Source organism: Mus musculus, chromosome 17 (genome assembly GCF_000001635.26).
Source record: "Mus musculus strain C57BL/6J chromosome 17, GRCm38.p6 C57BL/6J".
Lineage (NCBI taxonomy): Eukaryota > Metazoa > Chordata > Mammalia > Rodentia > Muridae > Mus > Mus musculus.
In genome coordinates, this window is record NC_000083.6 from 89,320,008 (window position 1) to 89,327,718 (window position 7,711).

Sequence of the window (7,711 nt, forward strand, 5' to 3'; positions counted from 1 at the left end):
CAAACAGCATTGATTTGTCTCTAAACCCTTTTGTTCTTCAGTGACACCATGCCTACTGCCTTTTCTTTTATTTCAACGCTCTTTGCCAACTCCCACTCCTCTTGATTTCTGAACCCTGTGCCTTCCAGAGCTCTGTTCTATCCTCATGCCTACTGGGGATTCTGTCTCCATGTGATCATAGAATACAGACTTGGAATTTTTTAAAAATTCCACTGCTTTAGTAGGTTCAAGAACTAGACAGGTCTGGATAGATGTTTCTGAAGAGTAAATATGAATGTCACCAAGAGGAGGGAATTAGGAAACCAAGAATTAACACTTTAGAGAAATTTTCCCACTTAAGACCACAAAACCACCCAGAAACTTGACAAGTGTTCTGTGCATGTGTGTGTGTGTGTGTGTGTGTGTGTGTGTGTGTGTGTGTGTGCATGTGTGTGTCTAATAGCTATGAATCAAATTTAAGATTACTTGCTGAACACATAGATGAAACTGAAACATGTATAAGACAGTAATGGAGCCCAGAAGATTGGAGTGTGTTGGGGACCTGAGGAGAGAGGCACTTTCATCCCTCATTTTTTTTTCGTATTTGTCACTGCTGATCAATTTTGTCTAGACCACTCACAGTGACCTACTAAGCACACAGTTATGTGACACTTGATTTCACTTACTTTTCAGTGACTATGTCAATGGGTGTGGGTTTGGTTCGTTTTTTTCTTTGACCCTATTGTCATCTCTAGGCCACAGGATAGAGGAAAGTGGGAGTTCTTTTACTATTGCTCATGGGAAATCCTCACACAGTGAATATACTAGCATCTAGCACAGATTTGACAGGCAGGTTCAGTGTATAGTCATGTGCTGCCTAATGATAGGATCTTCTCGAAAGAGCTTCAGATGATAAGGCTCACACTGTTTTCTTTCCCCACAGTGGCATGTGTGTATGAGAGAAAGAGAGGCAGGCAGACAGACAGACAGACAGACAGACAGACAGAGACAGATATAGAGAGACAGACAGAGAGAGAGAAAGAGAGAGACAGAGATAGAGACAGATATAGACAGAGAGAGAGACAGAGAGAGAGAGAGAGAGAGAGAGAGAGAGAGAGAGAGAGAGAGAGAGAGAGAATCATCACAGGTATCATAACACATGTCATGAATATGGTGTGTGTTTGTCCAATCTCCAGGTTATTCAGCTTGTGGTCAGTGATGGATCCAGCCTTATCAGTGAGGTTTTTTGTTTGTTTGTTTGTTTGTTTGATTGTTTTGTTTGTTTGTTTTTGTTTTTGTTGTTTTTTTAAGCTCTCCTCACAAACATTCTTCAGTGTTACTTCTGGAATTCTTCAAGGTTCTCTAGGAACTTATAAATCCTAAAAGCATGGATAATCTACAGAAAGAACATGACTACCACTTCATAAATAGGTAAACTCTGCTGTGAGAAGTTAAACAGTTTGATTCAGCATTTCTCAAAAGTACAGAAAAGTTTCTTAGTCAAAAACTGCTGTTCTGAACTTGTGGGCTTTCTTCTTTAGGTCTGGATGAGGTCACAGAATGTGAGTTTCTAAGAAGTTTCAAGCTGACAGATAAGCACTGCAAGTCTGGAGTCAAGATTGTGAGGACCACTGCCCTTCTTATGGACTGACTTCCTTCAGCCTGTAAACTAACTGAGTTGCCCTCGCTTAGATGTCTTCCTTCAAACTCTATCAGTGCTAACATCCACACTCTACAAATTGAGGCACCCTGTAAACATTGTACTCCATCACTTACCCTGTTACTGTTGGACCTGTGTGTTTATTGACCCTGAATGTTAAGAGTGCCAGATGGGGAGAGGAAATCTCAACTATATGCATATTGGCACCAAGGTATATTTCAATATCTGGCATGTTTGTGCTCAGGATTTATTGAATCCAGCTGTTTTGAGGGAAACTCTTCTTTAGTGAACTATGAGAACATTGCTGGTATTTCAATGGGACTCAGATGTTTCCATAAGAATATAAATATTGATTCTTGAATGGTGAAAAATAACCACACAAATGCTAAGAGACATACAGTTTTTTTTTATGTAGCATTGCACTTCTAGAGAGACACATGATTATAAAGAAAATATCTATTTGAAAAAATGTTGAGAAATACTGTTATAGAATAATATCATAGACAAATGGATTGTATTTTCACCCCAATATCAAGCCAAGTGTTTGCTAATATTAAAAGCTTTCTTCACGTTTTTCCTTTACTTAATTTGAAGGAACACAAACTGGTGCAGATGTTTAATAAATGCCTCTAGCATAATTATTAACTTCTAATTTTATATTTGAAAAATACTTATAGTATTTTTTCTGTTGATATTCCCTGTTTCTAAAAATTATTTATCTTTTATTGTTATTATTTATTTATTTTGAATTTATTATTATTAATTTCATATGCCTGTTTTTATGCTCTCTGTGCACATGTCTATCTATCTGTCTATCTATCTATCTATCTATCTATCTATCTATCTATCTATCTATCTATATATGTACATAGAGGTCAAAGGACAGCTTTCCCCAACATAATTACTCCTTCCACTGGGGAGGAGTCAGTATAGAACCCAAGTAGTCAGGTTTGTATTACAAACACTTCAAATATAGTGAGCCATCTCAACAATGTACGCATTTATTTTTGTTTATATTTATTTGATCATATTTGTACATATTTGTGTGTATCTGTGGGGGTGCCACAGAATGCATATGGAGGTCAGAGGACATCTTACAAGAACTTGTTCTTTCCTTCCACGAGGTTGGTCCTGGAAATTGAGTTCTGGTTATTAAACGCAATAGAGCCTGCAGAGCCATCTTGACTGACTCTCCCATATATGTTACTTCTTGCCAAACACGATTTGCATTCTGACTGTCTCATACTTATTGTGATCATTACATAGTTACTGTAAGACTAGTGCTTGTGAAGTGGCTTTTGTAGACAACCTCCACAAATAGGATAAACCATGCTTGCTCATTTCTCCTTATGCTGAAATGATCAGCTGAGCAAACTCTACAATGTTAGTTCAGATGGTTGAGTTCAGAATGTGTTGTCCCGAGTCTAAAAACTTGAACTTCTCTCTGTTACCTGCTAGAGGTCCTGCTTCTGGAAGTTTCTCTTTGCCCTGTAGGTATAATACTTATTTTTGCTAAAGAAGCTTGAATTGTTCCTGGGAAATAGGCTTTCTGAAGGCATTACAAACCCATACAGAAAACAAAAGGACACTGTTGAGAGCTTCTTCAGGGGCTGCTGGGAAATTATAAGCTGTTTATTCTGTATTCAATACCCAGTTATTAATATCCTGCCTGAACTAGCAAATGCCTTCCTGCTTGTCTCCCATGGGTGAGGTTTTTTATCTCCTCCTCCTCCCAACTCCTTTCTCCCCCTTTGTTTTATACCTTGATCTATTTATCCCCTCCATTGTACTCACTCTCCATTTTCCTTCAGGCAATTGTCCTGAATTATTTAATAGTTGTTCCATTTGTTTTCTCTTTGCCACATCCTCATGTTGTCTTTCCCCTCTGTCTTGCTTCAGTCCCTTCTGTGTCTATACAGAACTCATTCAGCACTCTTTCTCTCTCTATGCCATGGGAGAGGTTGTTTGGACACCAGGCTGGAGTTATGCAGCTCCAGGTGGTGGGCTGGGGAGGAGCATGCCTCGGTGGCTTGCTTCGGAAAGTAACAGATTCCATCATTTTCCAGGAGGCACAGCAGGCAAATTGTAACTGGTAATGAAGATTCATTGCTCCTTCATTCTGTTAGACTGAACAGAATGTGGGTTCACTGTGTCTGCAGCTTTCTGACCCCCCACTGAGCTTTCCCCAGCATAGCTCTATGTCAAGGTAAAAGGAGGACATTTCTGTTATGAAGAATAAATGTATTCTAGGTTTTTAAAAAGTTTTCATATCTGTTAACAGCTTCGAGTGCCCTCTAGAAGAAGAAACTCCTCTTACACATAGTTCCATAATTTATACACCACACTGCTAGAAAATGGTCACATTAAAGTCTCCTTTTCCTTCTTGCCCTATGTAAATTATTCATTGTTTCCTGTAGCTGCCATGTAACCTGTAATAAAGGACAAAATGATTACATGGTTATATGGACAATAATAGCCTTCTACCAAGTAATACCACAATTAGAAGACTCAGGGAAAAAAGAGCTAAACCAAAGAGGCTGGGATGATAGGTGCATTTTAGGCTAGGACAATCCAAAGCAGGGGGCTTTTGAATTATCTTGATAATTCTTTATTTTTCTTTTCTTTTTTCCTACTTCAAAACTATGTTGAGCAAGAATTACCAAATGCCTAATGGTAGCCTCTATAATTTGGTGGCTAGAATGCCCATTGCCTAAGATTGAGATGCTACTTACCCTCATGTAACTGAATGATTCTAAATTCCAACCTTGTGGAGGGCACCCAGAACTTTCATTTCATCCATGGCCATTTCTGTCTCCTTAAATCAAATGCACGTTTTCCTTCTTCAACTAGTATTTTCCCAGTTCCTACATGTAAATCAATGGTAAGTCTCCAAATGATATAAAGATAAACAAAATCCAGGTTGGTTTATTTTTGTTGTTGTTGTTGTTGTTCCTATATGTGTGTCGCTGCCCTCAAAAAGAGGCACCTCCTACAGCCAGGCAGGACCCCCAGTGGAGCGATAAAACACCACATACCCACAAAACTTTCCACTGCAAATTTCTCCTGTCTAAAAGAAATGTAGGGACAAAGATGGAGCAGAGACAGAAGGAATGGTCAACTAATAACCTGTTCAACTTGAAAACCATCCCATGGGCAAGTAATAGTCCCCAACACTCTTAATGATACTCTGTTATGCTTGTAGAAAGGAGCCTAGCATAACTGTCCTCTGAGAGGCTCTATCCTAATGCTGACTGAAACAGATGCCAATACGCACATCCAAACATTGGATGGAGGTTGGGGACTCTTCTGGAAGAGTTGGGAGAAAGATTGAAGGCCTTGAAAGAGATGAGAACCCTACAGAACAACCAACTGAGTCAACTAAACTGGGCCTCTAGAAAATCCCAGAAACTGTACCACCAACCAAAAAACGTTCACAGGCTGGAATAAAGTTCCCAGCACATATGCAGCAGATGCACAGCTTAATCTCCATGTGGGTGCCTAACAACTGGATCAGAGTCTCTATCTAAAGCTGTAGCCTGAGTTTGGAATCTGTTCCCTAAGAAGGCTTCCTTGTCTGGCCTCATCTGGAGAGAATGTGCCAAATCTGTCAGAGACTTGATGAGCCAGGGTAGGTAGATACCCAGGGGGGTACCTGGGTTCTCAGAGGAGAAAGGAAGGGGGGCTTTCAGTGAGAGAGGATTGGGAGAGGGCAGTGCTTGGAGTGTGAATACATAAATAAATAGATTTTTTAAATTAATAAAATAAAATAAAATGTATTTATTTTTATTTTTTGTAGATACATTATAGTTACACCATTTACTCCCTTTCTGTCCCCCAGTTCTTCCCATATACCTCTCTATAGTTATTCTATAATGTTTCAAATTATGACCTCTTTTTCACTAATTGTTTTCTCTCTCTCTCTCTCTCTCTCTCTCTCTCTCTCTCTCTCACACACACACACACACACACACACTTACACATTTAAATAAATAAGTAAAACATGCTCATTCAATATAACGTCACTTATCTGTATACTTCAAAGATGATCATTTGGCCTCGGAAAATCATTTGCTGTACTCTTCCTTGGGGAAGACTATTTCTCCCACCGTCAGGATTCCTAATGTAAGGTTGGGACCTTTTAGAATGCCGGACCCCTCCAGATTATCATTTCTCTCAGGGTTGTCCCTTGTTCAGCTCATGCTTAGGCAGTCACGTTGGTGAGACATTTGGTGTAGTGGCTCAGTGTCACAGCAAACTACTCCTTTGACATTTACAGTCTTTCCAGCCCCTCTTGTGAATGATCTCTGAGCCTTAGGTGTGGGAGGTGTTATTACAGAAGATAATGCGTTATGTTCCAGTGTTTATCAAACTCTGGTTACTTTGGAAGACTAGAGCCATGTTGTAATAATGCATATTGGGTAAAAATTGATTCAGAACAAATATGACACTGAGAAAAGCTAAGGTGAGTGGTGTTTCTTCTTTGTCACTTCAGAAAATCTCTTCTATAGCAATGGCGGAAGGAACACTGAGTGGAGTTCTTGGAAAGACTGAAGTTTGGGCACTGAGAAAGCACTACACATGAGATGCAAATAAATTTGGTTAAGTGAGTAAAGGATTACTTTTAAGCTGGGAAAAACAAGACTGTGGAAAGAAATTTGCATTTGAATTGATCCTTAAAGTGTGTACTGGTTTTGGATTCCATTTCCAAAAGGGTAGGAAAGTGGTTCTCTAAAATAAAATCAAAGAGCAAGAATCAGGAGACACACATGTAAAAGATTAAATCACATAATAGTGGTAGTTTTAAGCACATAATAAATTCCTGAGAAAGTCATTACGTTGGTAGTGCCTATAAGGTTCGTTAAAATGCTAAACAATGAATTTCTTTTTGTGTGCTTTATAATAGAAATAATAAAAACTGCTTTTTCTCATCTAAAAATACCTCCTCTTGGAGCAGTAACCAGCAACATTTAAAATATTGGAAGTGAAGAAAGTTTTAGTAGCTTGTATCTTTCAGCAAATTCTTACACTACATTGATCTTTCAGTTTCAATCTAAGAGAAATGGGGTTTGTGTAAAATGATTGTTTGGATAATATGGTTATTAAATGCATGTTTGGTATAGCATTTAGAATGTAGAAATGTATATACAAAACACAAAAATAATAGTTGTTTATGCTACTAATTTTTGTAAAGAAAGAAAAGTATGAACAAAACCTGTAGGTGCTCTCAGACAACATTAACAAGGGGCAATTTGGTCTGTTTCTACCAATATGTGTTAACTCTTCTATTTTTAGGTTTCCTTTTACCTGCATATACATGCATACTGATATGAATATAGAACAGAAGGTGACCAGATAAGGAGAGATCTGAAGTCAGTGGTCTGAGACTCTCCTTGCTGGAGACAAGGATGAGAGAAGAGAGAGGCACCTGCTTTGTTATCTCCAAAGGGAGTGTACTTGCCTAGCTATTGTTTGTGTTGCCATGACAGCTGCTCAAAGGAGGCACCTGGACACCTGCACTGACCAGCTCATCCTCCTTGTCATGCTTCACACAGTTGCTGCTTTATGTCCTTTTACAAAGCCCCAGAATATCTGGATGCTACCCTGATACGTGGGATGCCTCCCACTACCCTATGTTTTCTCTCTTAAGTTCCCACCTATAAACCCACAAAATAAACTTCTCCTTAAACTCATCCTCTGTGACCCATGAATTTCTTTCTTTGAATTCTCATGACAAGAATCTAAAAGCCACTGACTTGGAGTTGAGTTGAAGACTACTGAGTTTTTTGAACCATAAGCCAAGAAAGGCTTAATCACCTTCAAAGACATGCCCAAACTGTTCATTTTATTATGCAAATTTAACCAAACGTTTTTGAAATTGTACTTTTGCTATTATCTACTCATCCTTCATGAATGTTTCATAATTATTCATTGCTGGTCATTGTTTAATAATTATTCTCCTATAAAACACACAAATACACAAACACACACACACATACACAAACAAACACTACTAGGAATAAATCAATATGGTCCATTTCCAATATGAGGAGTGTAGAGCTACTGAAAGAAACA

The 7,711-nt window shown here is 38.6% G+C and overlaps 1 long non-coding RNA gene across 1 annotated transcript; it reads left to right on the forward strand.

The window, feature by feature from the left end:
• The first annotated feature begins 219 nt into the window (after positions 1–219).
• On the forward strand, positions 220–7,326 carry 4933400B14Rik (RIKEN cDNA 4933400B14 gene). The gene is made up of 5 exons (NR_045432.1): positions 220–241; positions 1,291–1,410; positions 1,521–1,850; positions 6,132–6,242; positions 6,932–7,326. It is a non-coding gene; the product is annotated as an RIKEN cDNA 4933400B14 gene (long non-coding RNA).
• The last annotated feature ends 385 nt before the right edge of the window (positions 7,327–7,711 follow it).